Genomic DNA, 26,830 nt, shown 5'->3' with positions numbered 1-26,830 from the left:
TGACAAAAGCTCGGTATGATGACTACTTGATAGTTTAGTGCACCATGCTTTACGGCTTAGAACTGGGACTTCAAAAATGTTTTGAACGCCACGGAGCATATAAGATGTTCCAAGAGTTGAAATTGGTATTTCATACTCATGCCCGTGTCGAGAGGTATGAGACCTCTGACAGTACTTTGCTTACAAGATAGAGGAGAATAGCTCAACCAGTGAGCATGTGCTCAGATTGTCTGGGTACTACAATTCCTTGAATCAAGTGGGAGTTAATCTTCCAGATAAGATAGTAATTGACAAAATTCTCTAGTCACTATCACCAAGTTACTAGAACTTCGTGATGAACTATAATATGCAAGAGATGAAGAAAGTAATTCCCGAGCTCTTCGTGATGCTGAAATCAGCGAAGGTAGAAATCAAGAAAAAACATCAAGTGTTGATGGTTGACAAGACCACTAGTTTCAAGAAAAAGGGCAAAGGGAAGAAGGGGAACTTCAAGAAGAACGGCAAGCAAGTTTTTGCTCAAGTGAAAAAGCCCAAGTCTGGACCTAAGCCTGAAACTGAGTGCTTCTACTGCAAAGGGACTGGTCACTGGAAGCGGAACTGCCCCAAGTATTTGGTGGATAAGAAGGATGGCAAAGTGAACAAAGCTATATTTGATATGCATGTTATTGATATGTAATTTACTAGTGTTTATAGCAACCCCTCGGTATTTGATACTGGTTCAGTTGCTAAGAGTAGTAACTCGAAACGGGAGTTGCAGAATGAACAGAAACTAGTTAAGGGTGAAGTGACGATGTGTGTTGGAAGTAGTTCCAAGATTGATATGATCATCATCGCACACTCCCTATACTTTCGGGATTAGTGTTGAACCTAAATAAATGTTATTTTGGTGTTTGCGTTGAGCATGAATATGATTTGATCATGTTTATTGCAATACGGTTATTCATTTAAGTTAGAGAATAATTGTTGTTCTGTTTACATGAATAAAAACCTTCTATGGTTATACACCCAACGAAAATGGTTTGTTGGATCTCAATCGTAGTGATACACATATTCATGATATAGAAGCCAAAAGATGCAAAGTTAATAATGATAGTGCAACTTATTTGTGGCACTGCCGTTTAGGTCATATTGGTGTAAAGCGCATGAAGAAACTCCATGCTGATGGGCTTTTGGAATCACGTGATTATGAATCACTTGATGCTTGCGAACCATGCCTCATGGGCAAGATGACTAAAACTCCGTTCTCCGGAACAATGGAGCGAGCAACTGACTTATTGGAAATAATACATACTGATGTATGCGGTCCGATGAGTGTTGAGGCTCGCGGCGGGTATCGTTATTTTCTAACCTTCACAGATGATTTGAGCAGATATGGGTATATCTACTTGATGAAACACAAGTCTAAAACATTTGAAAAGTTCAAAGAATTTCAGAGTGAAGTGGAGAATCATCGTAACAAGAAAATAAAAGTTTCTACGATATGATCGCAGAGGTAAAATATTTGAGTTAACGAGTTTGGCCTTCAATTAAAACAATGTGGAATAGTTTCACAAATTCATGCCGCCTGGAACACCACAATAATGGTGTGTCCGAACATCGTAACCGTACTTTATTAGATATGGTGCAATCTATGATGTCTCTTACCGATTTACCACTATCATTTTGGGGTTATACATTAGAGACAACTACATTCACGTTAAGTAGGGCACCATCTAAATCCGTTGAGATGATATGAACTGTGGTTTGGCAAGAAACCAAAGTTATTGTTTCTTAAAGTTTGGGGTTGCGATGCTTATGTGAAAAAGTTTCATCCTGATAAGCTCAAACCCAAATCGGAGAAATGTGTCTTCATAGGACCCAAAGGAGACAGTTGGGTACACCTTCTATCACAGATCCGAAGGCAAGACATTCGTTGCTAAGAATGGATCCTTTCTAGAGAAGGAGTTTTCTCTCGAAAGAAGTGAGTGGGAGGAAAGTAGAACTTGATGAGGTAATTGTACCTTCTCTCAAATTGGAAAGTAGCTCATCACTGAAATCAGTTCCAGTGATGCCTGCACGAATTAGTGAGGAAGTTAATGATGATGATCATGAAACTTCAGATCAAGTTACTACCGAACCTCGTAGGTCAACCAGAGTAAGATCCGCACCAGAGTGGTACGGTAATCCTGTTCTGGAAGTCATCTTACTAGGCCATGACGAACCTGCAAACTATGAGGAAGCGATGATGAGCCCAGATTCCGCAAAATGGCTTGAGGCCATGAAATCTGAGATGGGATCCATGTATGAGAACAAAGTGTGGACTTTGGTTGACTTGCCCGATGATCGGCAAGCCATAGAAAATAAATGGATCTTCAAGAGGAAGACGGACGCTGATAGTAGTGTTACTATCTACAAAGCTAGACTTGTCGAAAAGGGTTTTGACAAAGTTCAAGGTGTTGACTACAATGAGATTTTCTCACTCGTAGCGATGCTTAAGTCTGTCCGAATCATGTTAGCAAATTGCCACATTTTATGAAATCTGGCAAATGGATGTAAAGACTGCATTCCTGAATGGATTTCTGGAAGAAGAGTTGTATATGATGCAACCTGAAGGTTTTATCGATCTAAAGGATGCTAACGAAATGTGCAAGCTCCAGCAATCCATCTATGGACTGGTACAAGCATCTCGGAGTTGGAATATACGCTTTGATGAGTTGATCAAAGCATATAATTTTATACAGACTTGCGGTGAAGCCTGTATTTACAAGAAAGTGAGTGGGAGCACTACAACATTTCTGATAAATATATGTGGATGACATATTGTTGATCGGAAATAATGTAGAATTTTCTGAAAAGCATAAAGGAGTATTTGAAAGGATTTTTTCAAAGAAAGACCTCGGTGAAGCTGCTTACATATTGAGCATCAAGATCTATAGAGATAGATCAAGACTGAAGAAAATATGCCCTAGAGGCAATAATAAAGTTATTATTTATTTCCTTATTTCATGATAAATGTTTATTATTCATGCTAGAATTGTATTAACCGGAAACATAATACATGTGTGAATACATAGACAAACATAGTGTCACTAGTATGCCTCTACTTGACTAGCTCGTTAATCGAAGATGGTTGAGTTTCCTAACCATAGACATGAGTTGTCATTTGATTAACGAGATCACATCATTAGGAGAATGATGTGATTGACTTGACCCATTCCGTTAGCTTGGCACTTGATCGTTTAGTATGTTGCTATTGCTTTCTTCATGAGTTATACATGTTCCTATGACTATGAGATTATGCAACCCCCGTTTACGGGAGGAACACTTTGTGTGCTACCAAACGTCACAGCGTAACTGGGTGATTATAAAGGTGTTCTACAGGTGTCTCCGAAGGTACTTGTTGAGTTGGCGTATTTCGAGATTAGGATTTGTCACTCCGATTGTCGGAGAGGTATCTCTGGGCCCTCTCGGTAATGCACATCACTATAAGCCTTGCAAGCAATGTGACTAATGAGTTAGTTACGGGATGATGCATTACGGAACGAGTAAAGAGACTTGCCGGTAACGAGATTGAACTAGGTATAGTGATACCGACGATCGAATCTCGGGCAAGTAACATACCGATGACAAAGGGAACAACGTATATTGTTAAGCAGTTCGACCGATAAAGATCTTCGTAGAATATGTAGGAGCCAATATGGACATCTAGGTTCCGCTATTGGTTAATGACCGGAGAAGTGTCTCGGTCATGTCTACATAGTTCTCGAACCCGTAGGGTCCGCACGCTTAATGTTCGTTGACAATATAGTATTATATGAGTTATGTATGTTGGTGACCGAATGTTGTTCGGAGTCCCGGATGAGATCACGGACATGACGAGGAGCTCCGGAATGGTCCGGAGGTAAAGATTCATATATTGGATGATATGGTTAGGCCAAGGGGTCAGGCCCATGGGGCTATAGGTCGGTGCAAAAGATAGTTTTGCGGAGGTCGGAGGCCAAACGTCGGAGACCCTGGCGTCTGGCCCTGGGCCAGACGCCGAGGCCCATGGCGTCTGGGCCAGACGCCAAGGATTGTGGCGTCTGGTCCTGGAGTCCGAGAAGGACTCTTGCCTTTCGGGTGAAACCGACTTTGTGGAGGCTTTTACTCCAAGTTTCGACCCCAAGGCTCAACATATAAATTGAGGGGGAGGGTTAGCACCCAAGACACATCAAGAAACACCAAGCCGTGTGCCGGCAACCCCGTCCCCTCTAGTTTATCCTCCGTCATAGTTTTCGTAGTGCTTAGGCGAAGCCCTGCGGAAATTGTTCTTCACCAACACCGTCACCACGCCGTTGTGCTGCCAGAACTCATCTACTACTTCGCCCTTCTTGCTGGATCGAGAAGGCGAGGATGTCATCGAGCTGAACGTGTGCTGAACGCGGAGGTGCCGTACGTTCGGTAGTTGATCGGGACGGATCGTGAAGGTGTACGACTACATCAACCGCGTTGATAAACGCTTCCGCTTACGGTCTACGAGGGTACGTAGACAGCGTCTCCCCTCTCGTTGCTATGCATCACCATGATCTTGCGTGTACGTAGGATTTTTTTTTTGAAATTACTACGTTCCCCAACAGGAACCTCGCGAGGCTGGCTCCTCGCGAGGTGTCTTGCTTCCTGAGGGCCCAAGCTTGGGGCGATCCTCTTGGGCCACGAGGGCAGCTTCCTGGGCCGTAGGCAGACGAGCCGTGGTACCCCGGTATCCACTGGACCGACAATATGCAACCAACGGCACCGAAATTTCCACACATAAATATAAGTTGGTTAGTGGATAACACAAAATCACACCACAAAAGACCCATCAAATCACCACATTATAAATAAAATAAAACACACTCCATCATCTCCCCCACCCGCCAAACTAAACATTCCATTAGTTCCAAAATATAAGAGGTATTATACTTTGGAAAGTCAAATTTCTTGAACTTTGAGCATGTTCAGAGTAAAAAATATCTACATCCACAATATTAAACAAAAAAAGTATGGGAATTCATTTCATGATGAATCTAATCATACCGATTTGATATATTTCTCTGAAAAATTGAGCAAACTTAAAAGGTTTCACTTTAAAAAAAAGTAACACACCTTATATTTTGAAACATATATGTGTAATATTTTTAGAAAACCCAACAACACCAACAATGCAGCAAAGCGCACCCAACCCTTCTAGTTTGACTCTAAATATGAGGGGACCAATAAACCAAGACACAGTAATAATAAGTACTACGTCTCTAAGATTCTTGTTCCGTTGAGATGGCTCGATCATTTGGCATGGCTTTACATGGACAGTCTTATTTGATTTGACATGACGGTGCAACCTAGGCCGAGTGTATATTAGTGTTGCTCAACAACTACTACGCTACAACAGCGACATGTAACGTGTCTCCATTTATGATCTGGATCTGATTTGTCAGCATGAGAGCGAAGTTTTGTTCCGTAGCGAACCAAAAGAGGGCAGTGGCCCTTCCACCAGAAAGGGAACAAGGTCGATGCAGAATGGGAAATTAGCAGGACATCTCAAAACTCAGATACCGGTGGGAGTATTGCACATGACAGGTGTTTACACGGCACCGACAGTAGAAAGGTATTGTTCTAGAAGAACTACTCAAATGCTACAAGGCTTCGTGTAGAGCTCTCAATCAGGAAAATGTTCGGAACATATATGGAGTATGGTTAAATGTATACTTCTAAAAAATGTCTTATATTTTGAGAATGAGGTAGTACATCGAAGAATTACTAAATCCAGTTTTACAACCTCATATTATCGGCGATACGGAAATGAGTTTTGTCATCACAGAATGTACACTTGAATAACACAAGCACGGAAAACGTTCAAGCCTTTCTGGTGGGAAAGAAACTCTAGGGGTTCAACCATATCACCTGATTCTCCTTTCACGCGGTTGTTGTTGAAATTTCCAGTGCAGCAGGGAGCCGCTGGAAGACCACACCACAAGTGTCATTTGGTTGCCGTAGCCTTGAATGACCACAGAGCTTGGCCTGAATGAGATATGAAAAAAGTCTATGCTTAGCATTTGGCAAAATGCACTTCATAATCTGTTCTAATAAAAACAGAATGAGTTCTCAAATCAGAAAAAGGAGAACGGAAAAAAAGAATGAGGTTTGTCCTGCGCTGGGCCTGAAGTTGGCTTCCAACTGGTTTGTATCTTTTCGTTGACTCTCGCGCGCCCCATGAATGAAAGAGGGCGGCGCGCCGGCGACGTACGCTAATCAATGGCTGGCGAGCTGCCGGTGTCAAGCACTGCACCTTGGAACTTCCCAACGAACTTTTCCGACTCGATTAAAGCCGCTTGTTGGACCCTGCCTCCACGTTTATTAGACCTCCTTTTATTTTGAACTAACGTTTGATCATAGATGAATGGTTAGAAGGACAGTATTATTCCCGGTCTATTAGGGTTCAAGTCCTAGACTTTACATTGGTGTTTGTATTTTTCTAGATTTATTTCACACCTTCTGGCGATGTGCGTTTCGTAGGAGAAGACGTCCCATCGACTATGAAGGTGTCTGTATTATGAGCCTCTGAATTTGTACTATGTTCAATTTTGTTTTTAATAAATTCTATGTCATAAAAATTATATTATTAAAAACCTCTTCCAAATACAAATACAAATACAAATCCAATAACATATATTTTTAGCATATACTTTATATTTTATGAGTCAAATAGATCGTCAAAATTTGATCCAAATACAAAAGAGCCAATTACAAAATTTGATTCAAATACAAAAGATCGTCAAAATTTGATCCAAAATCTGATGGTACTTTTGCGTTTCTTCTCAACTTCAATGGAAGAAGTATGATTTTTTTTATGAATCAATCCTCAATAGGGTACGATTTATTACTCGGTAGTCTTTCTTGTTGCAGAAAATATGTACACAAAAATATACCTGACACATAATATGATGTGTACTTTTTCCTAAATGATTTGATTAGGACATAATTATTTTTCTTTTAGTAAAGACATCCAAGGGGCATATATAAATAAAAGAGTATTAAAGCGGCTAAGCAACGGCCACCCCATGCGTTCCCAGTTGTTTGCTTTAGCTCCTCCTAGCCTGACATGTGGCAGTTAAAATGAATAGATACTGCATGTGGACAGTGACAACAATTGATTAGTGTCTGACTGCCAGTGAACAGTGTTCGTAAACAATGAATAATGATTATCAGTGCACATTATTTTTAGAAATAAGGCAAACACATTTAATAATGGTATGGATGGTCATTCTCTATGGAAAAAAATATTTTCATATGAAGAGTATCCTTAGAAAAAAATACAAACAATTTTTTAAAATGAGATTTTTATACATCAAAGACAAGTGACCCTTCTATTAAGTTTGTGCACATTTTCATGCTGAGATGACATCTGAAAAGCTTGGTACAAATAAATAAAAAACGTCAAAGTGCACATTTTCACGCTGAGATGACATTTGAAAAGCTTGGTACAAATAAATAAAAAACGTCAAAGTGTTAGCCATGGGGTCTTGTATGGTTGACACGTGTCCAATTAAATTTCTGGTTCACTCTTTGTTTCTTTAACACTATTTATTTCTGATTTTATAGTGTGTTTAGACCACTGAAAAATAGCACTCTATAATGCTATAGCATTCTGAGTAATGTCTCGCTAAATAAATTAGTGTACATGAGCAACACGTGTTACCGACACATGTCCAATTATTTTTCGGGTCCACTCTTTGTTTCTTTAACACTGTTTATTTCCGATTTTATAGTGTGTTTAGACCACTGAAAAATATCACCCTATAGTGCTATAGCATTATGAGCAATGCGATTTTATAGTGTATTTAGACCACTGAAAAAATATCACCCTATAGTGCTATAGCATTATGAGCAATGCCTCGCTAAATAAATCAGTTTAAATGAGCAACACGTGTGTTCGATTTCTCCTCTGATTCACTCTTGATTCTTTAACACAGTTAACTCCCGATTTTGTAGTGTGATTAGACCACTAAAAAAGCACGCTATAGCACCGCTAATAGCAAGCTATATCGTCTTGAGCAATTCCTCAAATAAATCAGTATGTAATGTCTTGCTAATAGTGTATTTTAAAGGTAGCGCTATAACAGACTAATTTTTTCATTGCTTTAGACTAGACTAGATGTTTCTCATGGACTCCAGAAACTGCACAGGTCCCACCCTATCACTTTATCCTCTCGCATCGATCTGGCGCAACCGCGTATTCTTCTCTTCTTCCTCCTCCCGGTTCAAATCCATCCTTGCCTATGCATCAGAAGTGTCAACTCTCCCGTGGCCATTGAACGACACACCACCTCTTCCCATGGCAGCAGAGCATCGCATGCCCCTGACCTCGCCCACTCAACCGCGCCTACCCTGGCTAGCTATGGGGTCCAGCGGCCAACGGCATGGATTTCTTGGGATGGACTGTGTAGCATCATATCATCCTCATACCTGACCTCACCATGACACACTCTGCCAAATCTTCTTCCCGCTAGCCGCGGGAGGCAGTGCCATGAACTCGACAGCCTCATCGTTCTCCGATACCTGGCAACCCTCCGTCGACCCCCGCCGGTTTCTCCTACCTCGCCAACCTTACCTTTGTCGTCTCCTTCACTCCCAGGTTCCAGCGCCTTGCCTCGACAACTTCCACCTTCCCGACCACCTCCACTACATTACGATGGGCGCGTCCTCGACTTCAACGGGTAACCACTTCCTCCTATTTGACCAAATGCGACTTTTTTTTCTCGCTGCGACCTGCGACCCAAACTTCCTATGTGTTTTGGTGCAAGCTTGCAAAGTTTGGTCAGTTTCAGAGGCTGCAATTTTTCAGATTTTGTAGGATATACATTTAAATGCGTTACTTTCCTAAGAAAGAAGGCATGGACACATATTGAATTTGAGGCTTATTCCTTGTGGGATGAGTACTGATAGTTTATAGTTAGCATACAAAGGTTGCTTTGGTAGTACTGCTTGTGGTATTGGCAAACTGTGTGGTGATCATATTTGATTAATACTTCTACCTATTCAAAGGCTTTGCATATGTACGATTGATTGGTAATAGCGGGCTTTGTTGAAATACATAAAGAACTCAAAAATAACTTTCATTTTTTTTCAAGCACCTGTTTTCATGGCCATCTGATGTTTATCTCTTTCTAATATCAATTATGAGGTGACGATATTCATTTGAGTGCACACTTAGGCTACTATGTGAGAAAATTGATGATTTAAGTCTACATGTTAGTTCACACCTCCTACAAAGTGAAGACTCAAATATATGCAACTAATGATTTTGCTTATGTTGTCTATTTGTAGCTCAAACTAAATAAACATGCATTTGTTATTAGCTTATATATGCTGAGCTAGGCATTTACAAAATTATACTATTATCTCACCCTTCTCATTTATTTTCCAAATTTTTAGAACAGTCATCTTATGTTTCTGTTTGTGTATAATGTCATTGTGTTTTTCTTATATTGATCTTCCTGATAAATCCCAACAGACTTTGCTCTACAGTTAACATGCGAGCAAATAACCAACCCTTGCTTAGTTTTGTTTTCTAATTCTTTTGAGAACGTGCAAACTTTTCAGTGTAAAATCACATTGCTTGCGAAAATATTGACCGGGCACTCAAAACTATTTAGATTACTCATATCTTGGATAAATTTCTAAATGTAAGTTGTTGTTTTTTGCCTTTGTTTGATTATGATAAAAGAAAGGAATCTTGTGAGACATGATAGACATATATAAGGAAGGAATCCTAGGAATTCCTTTAAAATTCGTCACTCGGTTTGGAACTAGAATATACATTAACCATTGCACTAAATATACTTTGTACCTTGCTCTATGTTGTATGCTAATGCAACAGTTCAATGGGAGTTCAATTAATTAGTACCCAGAATCCCAGTTACAATCACACAATTTGTTAGGCGGAAGGGACAACAAAACGCATGCTCCAACATAGAAAGAAAGAAGCATGGCACTACTACTATGAGCCATGCAAGGTTGATGTAGGGCAATACTCACATCCATCATTGATCAACTGAGCACAAATTTGAGTCAAAACTAGATGCTCTTCTGGCGCATCAATTTTTTCCCACTTCAGCTACTTCATGGTTTTCTTTTCTTTCGGGGGATCTGGTTGAATAAGGATTGAGATAAATATGCGAGCTCCATTTCATTAAGGATTGGAATGAGTATGCGAGCACCGTTTCATTCCAGCATACAGCAAATAAAACCTTATGTAAGAAGACAAGTTATGACTACTTGAGGTTATACACGGTGCGGTAAATGTATTGTATACTTGGCTGCATGTTTTAGTTCAAATGCATGAAAGGCTCATGATCTCATCTTCTGAATGCAGAAATTGAAATGAAAGGAAGGTTCATGACATGATGTTTTGAACATAGTGTCCTCTTCTGTACAGAAGAGTTCATCATCGATGCTTGCTAGCTTTACCATGCATGGTCTAAGGGACCAGATAATGTTCTACTAATTGTTATCGTGTTACCTGATCGCCATATCAAGTGGATGCTAAAAATTTGAGAAATACTTGGCATCTCCGCTTTAGTTAAGGTTAGTGAATTGTTTTTGCATTATCTTCTATATATTCAAAGCCTTCGGTTCTCCTTTCTTACTACACTGAGTATTTCTATTTGCTTCTGCAGAATAAATCAAATGTGTCCACAGTATGCTAATTAAGCGTGATGGCAATTCACATGTTCATTGTTTTGTAGAAGGTGCATTATGAAAAGGGAATGAACGATATATAACATTCAGTTTATTGGCATCTATGATACTTTCCAGAGTTCAACATCATGAGTGAAGTAGATACATGGAAGGAAGCAATCACATGAGGATAATATGCGCTGACAGGTATCACGCTAGAAAATATGATTATTTCCACTTTATGAAGTATATAACCTTTTAGTCCAGTGTTGACTTCATTGTACTCCTCCATTTATCTTTGCATGTATGCAGCAGATTATGTCATCGATCCAACAATTTAGACTCTTTTCAACACTACTTAGTAAAACTGAACAACAGAAAGTAAACATGAGCAATCAACAAATTAAGGTAAAATTTAGCCAACAACGGGATCATACATGGGAGCGGCGTGTCGCCGCGCCTTCGGCCTGCTACTCTTAGATTTTATTAATACTTCCTCCCTTCCGCTTTAGATCACGGTTAATAGTATAGCCGGCTACTGGCTATATATTATTGTCATGTCATCTATAGTCTTATAGCCAATATGTATAATAGTTAGCTATAAATATATCTACTACTTCCTCTGTCCCATAATATAAGAATGTTTTTCAAGCTAAAACAGCTTGAAAAAAAATCTTATATTATGGGACGGAGGGAGTACTATGAACCACCTTACACTCTCACAAAGTTTCTAGGAGGATCCTCCCATTGTGTCATCCATGTGGGCAACCTGGGGAAAACCCTAGCTGCGGTCGCCATCGCCCCCACTCCCGGCACTCCTCCCCCGCCGCTGGCACTAGGTGCTACTGAGCAAAGCTCGACAGATGTATGCGACGGGGGATTGGTTCCTCTCTACTCAGCGCATTGCTGGCGCGGGACGGCAACACGAGCAATGGCGGTGGGCTGGCGCGGGGCCGTACGACACAAAGACGGTCGAGCAGGACGACGGTGCGTGCAGCGCATTGGGGGACTATGGCTTTCCCGTGGCGCGGCGGCTACGGGGAGCCCTCCTTGAGTGTGTGCGTCGGTCCTGGCCAGGTCGGGCTGGGCCTAGCTCCAAGCTGTTGCGCGGCGGGAAGGTGGACGACGTCCTGGCTGGGGCGCTTGAGGGTGGTGGCTGCGACGGCCTCGGAGCACTAGGGTCCCGGTATGGCAGCGGCTGCTGCCTGGTTTTGCCCAGCCCTAGATCCAGATCTGGGTTTGTCCGGTGCCACGGGGCCTTCTTGGTGTCTTCTCGGGTGGCGCGGGGAAACCATCCGACTATGGTTGCCGGTGTTGGAAATATGCCCTAGATGCAATAATAAAATGGTTATTATATTTCCCGTTCATGATAAATATTTATTATTCATGCTAGAATTGTATTGACCAGAAACTTAAATACATGCGTGGATACATAAACAACACTGTGTCCGTAGTAAGCCTCTACTAGACTAGTTCGTTGATCATAGATGGTTAAGGTTTTCTAATCGTAGACATGAGTTGTCATTTGATAACGGGATCACATCATTAGGAGAATTATGTGATGGAAAGACCCAACCGTAAGCTTAGCATCAGATCATATCACTTAGTTATTTGCTACAGCTTCGGTAATGTCAAGTATCTGTTCCTTAGACCATGAGATCATGCCACTCCCGGATAACGGAGGAATACTTTATGTGCTATCAAACTTCACTTCGTAACTGGGTGATCATAAAGGTGCTCTAGAGGTATCCTCAAAGGTATTTGTTGGGTTACATGGATCGAGACTGGGATTTGTCACTCCGTGTGACAGAGAGATATCTCTTGGCCCTCTCGGTAATACAACATCACAAGAAGGTTGCAAGCATGTGACTAATGAGTTTGGTCACATGATCTTATATTACGGAACGAGTAACGAGACTTACGGGTAACAAGATTGAACTAGGTATAGAGATACCGACGATCGAATCTCGGGCACGTAACATATCATCGGACAAAGGTAATTGTATACGGGATGGACCGAATCCTTGACATCATGGTTCAACCAATAAAGATCTTCGTGGAATATGTGGGAACCAATATGGGCATCCAGGTCCCGCTATTGGTTATTGACCAGAGAGTAGTCTCGGTCATGTCTACATGATTCTCGAACCCGTAGGGCTGCACACTTAACGTTTGGTAGCACAAGGGTCACTACTGCAGGATGCTGCTAATGCGACACTACGATCAGAGACCCTTCGACGAAACTGTGTGCGATGAAATAATCACAAATGGTGGTGTAAAAGAACCATCAAAAAAGGTGCGAAACGTTTGCGATGGCGGAGCCATCAAACACGGTTCAGATTATAGTTGCGTGTGCGATGCAGGGCATACGGTTCAGTTAAATTAACTGTTTGCGATGAGGAGGAACAAAAGAAACGGGCTGCCAGATGAATGTGTGTGCGACATGCAGCATACGCTTCACTCGGATGAACCGTTTGTGATTAGGCAACACAAAAGAAACGGTCAGTCAGATCAAGGTGTGTGTGATATACGACATGCGGTTCACTCGGATGAACTGTTTGCGTTGAGACAAGAGAACAGAAATGGTTCAATATAACAAGATGTGTGATACGCGGCAAACAGGTCTGTAATCAGAAATGTGTGCGAAGACCGATAATAACACAGACAATTGCTTCTAATAAGACGTATGTGATATGCTCTGTCTACATAACATCTATTGGCCATTGGGGGACGGGCGGTCATCCGGATACGCCATAAGGATGCGAAGAGGCATCCTATATCAGCAAGGACTAGCTATTCCACCAGTAGCTCATGTAAGAGAACTCTCAAGTTAAGTGTGCTCAGGCTGGAGCAGCCATCAGATGGGTGACTGGATGGGAAGTTGTGTTGATGTTAAATTAACTGATAGGACGGGTCATATTTGTCAAATTAAATGACTGATATGACTCATCCCATGAGTTAATTTAACCTCGAGGTCCTTGTTTTTTATTTTTTTATTTTTTAACACATGTTAAAGAAGGTCTACTGAGTTTCTTTTTGACAATGTGCAATACGTGGCATACAGTTGATCCATCTGACCTGTTTGTGATGGAATAAGCCGTGTGTGCTGTGGGAAAACGCTTGCTAGTATTCAACCGTTTGCGATTGATGGATTCATCACCGACGGGTTCCCTAGTGTGGCCCCTGTTCATCTGATCATCATCTACTTCTTGTGCTAGCTCGATGTTCCTTCCATGCTAAGTTTCCATTAATTGATGGTGTTTTATGAACACGCCACCGTTTCCCGCCATTTCCTCACCTGTTTCCCGCCACCCAGCGATATTGCGCATAAACTTAGGCGGCGCGCGACGCACGGAGGCGACAAGTGCATCCTGTAGCACATCCACCTTTTCCAAGCATGCCAACCCACCAAAGCGCCTCCTCTGCCATCAACCTCGTCGACGAGGAAAACGACCAGACGCCACGGCCTGTCGAGGTCGAGGCGCTCCCCGGCAACGCGATGGACGACGCCGTGATGCGCGTAATCACCAGGGTTGAGCAGACCTTTGGCGCATGGCGCTTGAGCGCCGCAGATCAAGATATGCATGTTAGCGGCGACAAGCTGCAGCTTGCCACACAACATGATCGATGGTGCGCCGCAGAGTAAGCTAGGCGCGTCCGCGCGATAGGCTGCGGCTCGCCGCACGACGAGACCGTTGGAGTGCCGCAGAGCGAGAGGCGCGGTGCGCCGCACAGCAAGAGCGGATCCATCGGCGCTTGCCTGCTGTCGACAGGGCGTCACAGCTGGGTACACGTCCCGTCAGTACCCCCATTCGTCGCCAGGAGTGGGCAGACGCCCTCTGCGCCGTACTTGCACCAGAGGTCGGCCACGACGTACTTGCACCGGACGCTCGCCGCGCCGTTCATATGGGTCGCGCCGTTCGCCTTGCCCACGGCCCGCTCGAATGCCAACGCATTGGTCGGTAGGCTCGACCGCGTCCTTGGCCCAGGTGTCCACCTGGGCATAGTAGAGGAACATGGTCGTCGCATCCTCAAGCTCGTGATCTCCGATGAAGTAGCCAACTTGGAGCTCGAGATCGCGCTCCAGATGTACCGCGAGCGTGTCGATCGCTTGGACGAACGCCAGCACGAGTTCAGGCAGACGAGCCGATCTATTAGGTACAATGCATAAAATTTAAACTTGACGTACAATTCATATACGTGATGATACTTAACTATTAGGTACAATGCATAAAATTGAAAACGAACAATACTAAAACTAATAATCCCTCCTGGGGCCAGTATTCCGGCAGCCCCTCGCCAGCAACTCCCTGGTGCACGGCGTCTTCCCAGTGCGGAGGCAGTACTCCGCCTCCTCCGCCTCGCAACGCTTGACGTACCGATCTGCCTCTTGCTGGCGGACGAGCGCGAATGATCTTGCCATTTCGTTGGGCACCCACCGGAGCTTCTCGTTGGTGGCACACTGGAGCTTATCAGCCCACCTCCACACAGCGACGAGGCGCCCAACGCCTTTGACCTTCCTCGCGAAGTACCCGTCTTCGTACACCTCCTCCGCACGACGATGCGCCCGCCCCCAAAGCTCCGCCGCCCTCTTTTTCCAAGCGGCATCACGGGCTTCACAGGCCGCCTGGTACCTGGCTTCCTCCTCCACCATCTCCTTCTTGAACACCACTTGCCTGGCTTTTTCAGCCGGCGGCAGCGACTTCCACAGACAAAGATTGTATTGGCCCCAAAACCAATCCAAAGTCGGGGGGTCCGGCGCAACCTCGTCCGGCGGCGCGTAGGGGTCCTCGTCGCTCCTATTCGAGTGAGCGTCCTGGGGGGGGGGGGGGCGACTCCTCGTCGGCGCGTGGGCAGACCGGCGACGCCATGGCAGAGATTTGAGAGAGAGAGAGAGAGAGGGCGAGCGAGGGGAGGATGTAGATGAGAATGCATGCGGGACGATGTGAGCAAAGTAGTATTTATTGGCGGCCAGAATCTAGATCGACAGGAATAGTATACACGCCAGTCGCCAGAATTTACGAGTACTGTAGTTTGAATTACACATGATTCCCGCAGCAAAATCCGTGTGTGAACATAATAGCCGACGGTTTCCAATACAGAATCGTGTCTGATTAATGATCCCCGCCACTCACCTACCAAACCTCGAGCCGCGAGATAGAGTGCCAATTGTGTGGGGGCCGATTGTCTTGCCAGATCTTTACATTTTCTTTTTTGAACACCAGATATTTACATCGTCTGATGATTTTTTAACGCGCACACAAGTACACAAAAATATGATTTTTCAAACCGTTATGGTTAGCTGTTGCATGTAGATGTAGTTCAAACATGAATTACGGTTATTAAATGGCTAGAAAATAAATTAAATGTCTTTAAAAGGTCAAATGACCCCTGAAATTTTCCAAATTTGCACATGACAGTTGTATTAGTGCACGTTAAACGTAGAAAAAAATTTGAAGGCCGTAAGAGGAAGCTATCTCCCGTTCGTCATCAAATATGCATTGTTCCCTCTCGGAACCACGAACCTTCTAGTGAGTTGCTCCGTTTTGTGAGGGATGTGTCCAAACTTTCGTCAAACAGGCCAATTTTTTTACCATATCATCTTGGTGGCATGACATTACATCAAGCAAGGTTTCATGTTTTTCTGATCATTTTTTAATTTTTTGGAATTAAAATGCCATGGCACTCCATGCATGTGCCCATGCCGTGAGACGAATATGTTTGAAAATTCCTTCTATTTTATTGCACATGGAATTGACTCCCACACAATGCACAAATATGATTTTTCAAACCGTTATGGTTAGCCGTTGCATGTAGATGTAGTTCAAATTTGAATTACGGTCATTAAATGGCTAGAAAATCACTTAAATGTATTTAAAAGGTCAAATGACCGCTAGAATTGTCCAAATTTTCACAGTACAGTTGTAGTAGTGCATGTTAAACGTAGAAAAAATTTGAAGGCCGTAAGAGTAAGCTATTTCCTGTTCGTCATCAAACATGCATTGTTCTCTCTCGGAACCACGAGCCTTCTAGTGAGTTGCTCCGGTTTCTGAGGGGTGTGTGTCCAAACTTTCGTCAAACATGCCAATTTTTTTACCACATCATCTTGGTGGCATGACATTACATCAAGCAAGGTTTCATGTTTTTTGATCATTTTTTAATTTTTTGGAATTAAAATGCCATGGCACTCCATGCATACATATGCATGTGTCCATGTTGTGAGACCAATATGTTTGAAAATTCCTTCTAATTTACTGCACATGGAATTAACTCGCGCACAATTACACAAATATAATTTTTCAAACCATTATGGTTAGCCATTGCATGTAGATGTAGTTCAAATTTGAATTACGGTCATTAAATGGCTAGAAAATCACTTAAATGTCTTTTAAAAGGTCAAATGACCCCTAGAATTTTCCAAATTTTCACATTACAGTTGTAGTAGTGCACGTTAAACGTAGAAAAAATTTGAAGGCCGTAAGAGGAAGCTATCTCCCGTTCGTCATCAACACATGCATTGTTCCCTATCGGAACCACGAGCCTTCTGGTGAGTCGCTCTGGTTTGTGAGGGGCGTGTGTTCAAACTTTCGTCAAACATGCCAATCTTTTTACCACATCATCTTAGTGGCATGAAATTACATAAAGCAAGGTTTCATGTGTCTCTGATATTCTTTTAATTTTTTGGAATAAAAATACCATGGCACTCCATGCATACATATGCATGTGCCCATGCCGTGAGACGAATATGTTTGAAAATTCCTTCTATTTTATTGCACATGGAATTAACTCGCACACAATGCACAAATATGATTTTTCAAACCGTTATGGTTAGCCGTTGCATGTAGATGTAGTTCAAATTTGAATTACGGTCATTAAATGGCTAGAAAATCACTTAAATGTATTTAAAAGGTCAAATGACCGCTAGAATTGTCCAAATTTTCACAGTACAGTTGTAGTAGTGCATGTTAAACGTAGAAAAAATTTGAAGGCCGTAAGAGTAAGCTATTTCCTGTTCGTCATCAAACATGCATTGTTCTCTCTCGGAACCACGAGCCTTCTAGTGAGTTGCTCCGGTTTCTGAGGGGTGTGTGTCCAAACTTTCGTCAAACATGCCAATTTTTTTACCACATCATCTTGGTGGCATGACATTACATCAAGCAAGGTTTCATGTTTTTTGATCATTTTTTAATTTTTTGGAATTAAAATGCCATGGCACTCCATGCATACATATGCATGTGTCCATGTCGTGAGACCAATATGTTTGAAAATTCCTTCTAATTTACTGCACATGGAATTAACTCGCGCACAATTACACAAATATAATTTTTCAAACCGTTATGGTTAGCCATTGCATGTAGATGTAGTTCAAATTTGAATTACGGTCATTAAATGGCTAGAAAATCACTTAAATGTCTTTTAAAAGGTCAAATGACCCCTAGAATTTTCCAAATTTTCACATTACAGTTGTAGTAGTGCACGTTAAACGTAGAAAAAATTTGAAGGCCGTAAGAGGAAGCTATCTCCCGTTCGTCATCAAACATGCATTGTTCCCTCTCGGAACCACGAGCCTTCTAGTGAGTTGCTCCGGTTTGTGAGGTGTGTGTAACATCCCAAATTTTCAATTTGGAATGTTATACATTAGATAATCATTGCATATCATATTTTTATTGCATTTTGGCTTGATCCTAGAAATTCTAAGCAACTCAAGGACCCACGGAGAGAGTTGGGAATTTCATTATTTTCATATTTGAGTTTTCTCAAATTTTGAAAAGAGGATCGTTTGATATTAATTATTTTCTCTTCGAATATTTCTTTTATAAAAATAAAAGAGAGAGGATAAAATGACTTCCTCAAAATAAAGAAATATTGGAGATTTAATATTAAAATCAAATAAGAATTTTATTCGGAGTTTTATTGCTATTTTATTTGAATTAGGAAAAAAAATTCGTTTTTAAAAATTGCATTAGAGTCCCAAATAAATGTTCATCTTGTCCGGTAGATTTTTAGAGGATGGAGAAAATTTATTTCAGGATTTTTGGAGTCCGTTTAGTATTTCTTTTATTCATTTTTCTGCTCGGATTATTTAAAAAAAAGAGGAAACCGACTTTGGGCCGTACCCGAGCGGGACTCCGCCCGGGGGAGGCTTTATAAGCACCGCCACCCGAGCCCCGCAGCCCACCAGCCTACCGCCGCCGAAACCCTAGCCGCCGCCAGCGCCAGCCCGCCGCGCGCCGCCGCCGCCGACGCCGCCCGCTGCCGCGCCGCCGCGCCGCCCGCACCGCCGAAGCCGCCACCCGCCGCCGCCGTCTCGCCGGATCCGCCGGAGGTAGCCGCCGCCGCCTCTGTTTTCGCAAGAAAACCGATCGGTTTTTTTTCGAAACCCTAGATCCTTTTTTTCTTAGATCCGATTCGGTTTATTTTTTCGGTTTAGTTATTTAGCGAACGCCCGTTCGTACGTTCGTTTTAACGAACGGTTATCACCGTTTAACCGAAGACAGCGAACGTTCGTTCGTTAGTCTTTTCGTCAGTTTTTCTTTTTCTCGGATTTTTTGCGGTTATTTTCGATCGCGATTTCTGATCCGATTTTCGTTTTAGTATAACTTTTCGCTCATTTATCGGAATCAGGCGATTCAAGCGCCTAGAGTTTCGTCTCGAAACCCTCTTTCTGTTTAGCTAACTTGAACAAGTTTTTGCTACTGTAAAATTTGACTTAAGTCCAGATTAGTAATCGAAGCCTGTTTCTTTCGCAGTTTGAGTTTCGTTGCTTCGTTTAATTTGATTCTTTTTGCAAACCGGAGTTCTTAAGTTGAACTTTCTGGTTAGATCTCTTATTTGAGTTCTACCCGTGCTTTCTTTGCTTGATTGCTTATTGTATGCTTGTTTGTTTGCGATAGAGTACCCGGAGTGCGAAGCGTGCTACTACGAGTCTCTAGGTTTCGCGGATCATCAGCAAGGCAAGGAACACTTTGATCATACCTCTTTACTACCCAGTTTTATTGCATTAGATCAATCCTCAAACAATTGCATGATTAGGATCTGATTAAATTGTGGGTTTTGGGAAGTAGATGAGGTAGTACCTATTGTCCTGTTTATAATCAAACCTTTGGGAGTTACTTCTACGTTGCTTATTTTGCTATGCTATGCTCGTAGACGTGGATTGGGTGAGTGTATCCATGACAGATGTGAGTATTGTTAATTAATGGTTCAACTTAAGGTTGCAACTTTAATACACATCTGGGTGGATTGAGGCACCTGGGGAACCCAGTGTTGTCTGTATTTTTGGAAATCCCGGGGTACCGTGTGATTCTCCTATGGACTGCCACCCAGGCTCAAAGGGATCATGAGATTATTCATGCTGGAAACTTCCGTGTGCAGCCACAAGCCATTATGGGCTCTGGCATAGTTGAGTATGTTGTGTGACCTCTTTCAGTGGTCGGCTAGCAGATGTAGGGGATGTAGGTGGTACTGTCTACCCAGAGTAAAGAGTTAACGCTTCTGAAAGACTGTGTCTCGGTCATCCATTTCTCAAACATCATGTTGTGCGAGAAATCAAATGGAGGAGATCGAGTCTTGTGGGGAAAAGTGCGCAAACCTCTGCAGAGTGTACAAATTAATCATGGTGAGCCGTGTCCCCGGTTATGGACATCTTGAGTATCTGGATCTTGGATTATCATGTGGATCTCATCACTCTTAATATAATTTGAGTGGGTTTAAATTACTTTTAATTGGGGTTGAGATGGCGTTTACCATTCTCAATGTTTAACAACCACCATGATAGTTAAATAAAATTTATTCCTTTGTTGTATGAAAAAATTGGCTTTTCGCAAAACATATTAACCATACAGCCTCCACCAGCCAAATATGCATGTAGTGATAGCATCATTCTGTTCATTACTTTTCTGTGTTGCCTTGCCAGCATATTCCATGTGCTGACCCGTTTTCGGGCTGCAACGTTCATGTTGCAGACTTTTCAGACGACGAGTAAGGTGCCTTAGGTCGTGGTCTTTCACTCAGTGATGCCGTTGGAGTTGATGGACTCACTTTATCTTCCAAGCCTTCCGCTGTTATCGTATTAGATGGCCTTAAGCCATATTTATTGTAATAAGCTCTCTTTTGAGACATTCAATGTAATAAGTGTGTGATTGCTACTCTGTTATAAATCCTTCAAGTACTGTGCGTGTCAGCATTACCGATCCAGGGATGACACTGATGCACAGAGATCAGACTGTTTGAGGTCTGGTCGCTACAGAGATGGTATTAGAGAACACGTTGACTGTAGGACACGATGATACCTCTTGAGCACTGCGTTGGTTTTCCCTTGAAGAGGAAAGGGTGATGCAGTAAAGTAGCGTAAGTATTTCCATCAGTTTTTGAGAACCAAGGTATCAATCCAGTAGGAGGCCACGCATGAGTCCCTCGCACCTACAGAAACAAACAAGAACCTCGCAACCAACGCGATAAAGGGGTTGTCAATCCCTTCACGGTCACTTACGAGAGTGAGATCTGATAGAGATGTTAAGATAAATATTTTTGGTATTTTTGTGATAAAGATGCAAAGTAAATAAAGCAAAATGAAAGGCGACAGAAATAGCTAGTTGACGGGAGATTAATATGATGGAAAATAGACCCCGGGGCCATAGGTTTCACTAGTGGCTTCTCTCAAGATAGCATAAGTATTTGCGATGGGTAACCAAATTACTGTCGAGCAATTGATAGAATTGAGCATAGTTATGAGAATATGTAGGTATGATCATGTATATAGGCATCACGTCCGAGACAAGTAGACCGAAACGATTCTGCATCTACTACTACTACTCCACTGTAACACCCCGGATGTAACTTTCCATATTTGTAACTCCAACTCTTGCCATTTTAGGCTATGTGTTATGATATTCCCTCCGTGGTTGGGTTTTTGTCTTCGTTTTTGCTTTTTGTTCATGTCATGCATATCATATCATGTCATCATGTGCATCTCATTTGCATACGTGTTCGTCTCTTGCATCCGAGCATTTTCCCCGTTGTCCGTTTTGCAATCCGGCACTCCCACCTCCTCCGGCGCACCCTTTTCGTTTCTTTTCCTGAGCGGGTGTTAAACGTTCTCGGAATGGACCGAGTCTTGTCAAGTGGCCTTGGTATACCACCGGTAGACCACCTGTCAAGTTTCGTTCCATTTGGAGGTCGTTTGGTACTCCAACGGTTAATCGGGTAACCGCAAAGTCCTTCTGTGTGTTGCAACAAACCCCCCTTCAAACAGCCCAAAAACCTCTCTAAGTCACTTCCATGCTCTAGGTCGTTCGATCACGATCGTGTGGGCGAAAACCGTGCTCCATTTGGAGTCTCCTAGCTCCCTCTACCTACAAAACACCTCCCCCCTCCAAAATTCCGGATCCCCGAAACCCTAGCCCGCTCCTCCGCGCCGCCGGACGTGTCCGCCCGGGGCCGGACACAACTGCGCCGCCGCCCCCGCCCACTCACGGCGTACCACGTGGCGCCCGTATGCCGCGCCGCCGCCGAGCCCGCGAGGACCACCGCAGGCCCCTGCGGCCCGGTCTCCCTCCGCCGGTCGCCCGCGCAGGATCGCCGCCTCCTCCCGCCGTGGACGCCGCCCGCCTCCGCCGCCTCGCCGCTTCCCCGTCGCCGGCCGCCGCGCCGCCTCTGCCGCGCCGGACCCCGCACCGCCGCGCCTCCACGCCGCGCCGGCGCCGCGCCCCGTCTCCCTCCTCTCCATCTCCGGTCGCCGGCCCCGCCACCCTCCTCCTCTCGAGCTCCGGCGAGCCGCCTCTTCTCCGGCGAGCCCGAGCCAGCTCGAACCCTAGATCTCACCGAAGGTTGACTTTCCCCTCTCCCCGTTTTTCTCCAAGTCCCGATATTTTTACAATATGTGCTCCTGTTCATCGCATCATAACTCTCTACATATAGCTCCGTTTCGTGCGTTTAATATATCGAAATGTTCGTCTTTAGATGCTCTTCATTTTGTTACATTATGCCATGTTCATTTTAGTCCATCTTGATGCCCAAATCTTGGGTGCAAGAGGGCTATATGCTGTTAATTGCTGTCACTTATCAGAAATTAGGGTTTTGTTATTTTTGTTGCATTTAATCTGTGCATCTTGTGGGCATGAGCTCTACATGTGTTTTGATGTATGCCATGACATATTTACAGAGGTGTATGCCATGTATTTTTGTGATCTCTGTGGTGACTAACACAAGCATGCAAACTAGGCTTAATGATGTTTCTGATTTCAGGGACTTAGTAATTTTGCCAAGTCTGTGACTGCTGTTATTTTGTTGCTATGTATCCATGTGTCTACAGAGCGATCCATGCTTCTTTGGGTGATGTTCAGTAAGGATGTTTTGTAGATATAGTTGTACTCTATCCATCCATACCCTTGTTTGCAATTATGGAGTACCCTAGCATGACTCAATCTTGCTCTACTTTTGCTATAAAATATTCCTGGCAGATTCTTAACATGATATTCAATTTTGCCAAGGTTGTTGTAGTTGTTTCATACATGCTATGTATTTTCTCTTGCCTTCGATAGCTTCATAAGCATTCCAACTTGCTGTAGGTGTGCTTGGTTTGTCATGCATTGCTTTGTGGTGAGTGCATCAAGCTCACAAAGATGCCTTCATATTACTATTTCTGCCATGCTCTGTTTTCTGCCAAGTCCGAAACCTGTTAACGAAACTTGCTATGTTTACATGAGAGCCATCATATCTTCTGGTCCTTTCTGGCTCATGGTCAGTAAGGGACTTTTTTTCTATGCATTTAGTAGATTCATTCCATGACTTGTTTCTCTATGTTAAGTTCCTGTAGCATATGTTTTGCTTGCTCTGAACTTTGCTACCTGATGCTGTTTCTGCTATATCCAGTAATTTCACCAAGTCTGTGAACCTGATATCTTTTGCACTTTTGCCATGCTTGTTTCAACCTTTTATGTTGTGATCTAGCCGTAGCTCAGTGTTCCTCTTTTGTCAAGCATCTCCTGTAGATTACTTCCATATGCTTGGTTGCTATGTTGGAGTGCTGTAGCATAGTTTCTTGTTGTATTCTAAGTGCTATCATGCTGTTAATCGCAGATTCATGTCATTCTTGTTTTGCTTGCCATTTGCAACCGTGCATCCGTTTCCGGTGATCTTTATATCGATTTCGACCAAAATCATCTCATCTTTCCAGTGGCATGCTTGGTTTGCCAAGTTACTGCCTTGTTCATCATTTTTCTTCCGGAGCACGCATATGCATCGCATATCACATCTCGCATATCATACATGTTTTGCATCATGTTGCTTGTGCATTTCCCGTGATTGATTATGGTTCCGTTGCTTGTGTTCTTGTTGTGGGTAGAGCCGGGAGACGAGTTCGTGAACGAGGAACCTGTTGAGTACGCTTACGAGAATCAAGCTTTCGACAACTCTGAGAACCTTGCAGGCAAGATGACCATACCCTCGAAATCACTTCTATCTTTGCTTTGCTAGTTGTTCGTTCTATTGCCATGCTGCGCTACCTACCACTTGCTATATCATGCTCCCATATTGCCATGTCAAGCCTCTAACCATCCTTTCCTAGCAAACCGTTGTTTGGCTAAGTTACCGCTTTTGCTCAACCCTTCTTATAGCGTTGCTAGCTGCATGTGACGCCCCCGATTTGACCGTACACTAATCATGCACGCAAATGTGTACGATCAAGATCAGGGACTCACGGGAAGATATCACAACACAACTCTAAAACATAAATAAGTCATACAAGCATCATAATACAAGCTAGGGGCCTCGAGGGCTCGAATACAAATGCTCGATCACAGACGAGTCAGCGGAAGCAACAATATCTGAGTACAGACATAAGTTAAACAAGTTTGCCTTAAGAAGGCTAACAAAAACTGGGATACAGATCGAACGAGGCGCAGGCCTCCTGCCTGGGATCCTCCTAACTACTCCTGGTCGTCGTCAGCGGGCTGCACGTAGTAGTAGGCACCTCCAGTGTCGTAGGTGTCGTCGTCGACGGTGGCGTCTGGCTCCTGGGCTCCAACATCTGATTGCGACAACCAGATAGAAAGGAAAAGGGGGAAAAGAGGGAGAGAAGCAACCGTGAGTACTCATCCAAAGTACTCGCAAGCAAGGAGCTATACTACATATGCATGGGTGTATGTGTAAAGGGGCATATCAGTGGACTGAACTGCAGAATGCCAGAATAAAAGGGGGAAAGCTAGTCCTGTTGAAGACTACGCTTCTGGTCATCTCCATCTTGCAGCATGTAGAAGAGAGTAGATTGAAGTCCTCCAAGTAGTAACGCACAGCATAATCCTACCCGGCGATCCCCTCCTCGTCGCCCTGTTAGAGAGCGATCACCGGGTTGTATCTGGCACTTGGAAGGGTGTATTTTATTCAGTATCCAGTTCTAGTTGTCATAAGGTCAAGGTACAACTCCGGGTCGTCCTTTTACCGAGGGACACGGCTATTCGAATAGATAAACTTCCCTGCAGGGGTGCACCACATAACCCAACACGCTCGATCCCATTTGGCCGGACACACTTTTCTGGGTCATGCCCGGCCTCGTAAGATCAACGCGTCGCAGCCCCACCTAAGCACAACAGAGCGGTCAGCACGCCGGTCTAATCCTAAGCGCGCAGGGGTCTGGGCCCATCGCCCTATGCACACCTGCACGTTGCGTACGCGGCCGAAAGCAGACCTAGCCTAGTGGCGTTCCAGTCCAATCCGGCGCGCGCCACTCAGTCGCTGACGTCAAGAAGGCTTCGGCTGATACCACGACGCCGGGATACCCATAACTACTCCCGCGTAGATGGTTAGTGCGTATAGACCAAATGGCCAGACTCAGATCAAATACCAAGAACTCGTTAAGCGTGTTAAGCATCCGCGAACGCCGACCAGGGCCAGGCCCACCTCTCACCTAGGCGGTCTCAACCTGCCCTGTCGCTTCGCCATAAAGTAACAGTCGGGGGCCGTCAGGAACCCAGGCCCACCTCTACCGGGGTGGAGCCACCTGTCCTTTCAGCCCCCTCATCAGAATCACTTGCGGGCACTCAACGAGCCGACCCGACTTTAGTCACCACATGTGTCATGTATAAAGTATATAAGTATATACCCGTGATCACCTCCCGTAGTGATCACGACCCAGTAGTATAGCATGGCAGATGGACAAGAATGTAGGGCCTCTGATGGAACACTAGCATCCTATACTAAGCAGTAGGATAGCAGGTAAGGGTAACAACTGTAGCAACAATGACAGGCTATGCATCAGGATAGGATTAACGGAAAGCAGTAACATGCTACACTACTCTAATGCAAGCAATATAGAGAAGAATAGGCGATATCTGGTGATCAAGGGGGGGGCTTGCCTGGTTGCTCTGGCAAGTAGGAGCGGTCGTCAACTCCGTAGTCGAACTGGGCAGCAGCAGTGTCGGTCTCGTAGCCTACCGGAGAGAAGAGGGGGGAAGAAACAGTAAATACAATGCAAACATAAGCATGACGATGCGTGACATGACAATGAGCAGTGCTAGGTGTGTCCTAACGCGACAGTAGGTGGTACCGGCGAAGGGGGGAACATCCGGGAAGTATTCCCGATGTTTCCGCGTTTTCGGACAGACGGACCGGAGGGGGAAAGTTGCGAGTTCGATAGGTTAGGGAGGTGTGGTGGACGAACGGACTGCGTATCCGGATTCGTCTCGTCGTTCTAAGCAACTTTCATGTTGAAAACATTTTAATCCGAGTTACGGATTAAAAGATATGATTTTCTAAAGATTTTATTAATTTCTGGAATTTAATTAATTATTTAATTTAATTCGAAATTTGGATTTATGACATCAGCATGATGTCATGCTGACATCAGCAGTCAACAGGGGTTGACTAAGTCAAACTGACATGTGGGTCCAGTGGGACCCACCTGTCATTCTCTGTTTAGGTTAATTAGTGTTTAGCTAAATAATTACTGTTTAATTAATTTAAACAGGATTAATTAACTTAATTAGTTTAGTTAATTAATTAATTAAAATTATTTTTATTTTTATTTTCTTTCTTTATTTATTTATTTATTTTTATTAATTTATTATTATTATTATTATTTATTTTTATTTTTATTTTTATTTTTATTTTATTTTTTATTATTATTCAATTCCTAAAAATCCTGGAATTTATTTAATTT

This window comes from Aegilops tauschii, chromosome 3, assembly GCF_002575655.3.
Source record: "Aegilops tauschii subsp. strangulata cultivar AL8/78 chromosome 3, Aet v6.0, whole genome shotgun sequence".
Classification (NCBI taxonomy): Eukaryota; Viridiplantae; Streptophyta; class Magnoliopsida; order Poales; family Poaceae; genus Aegilops; species Aegilops tauschii.
Note: the sequence above shows the minus strand (reverse complement) of the source record.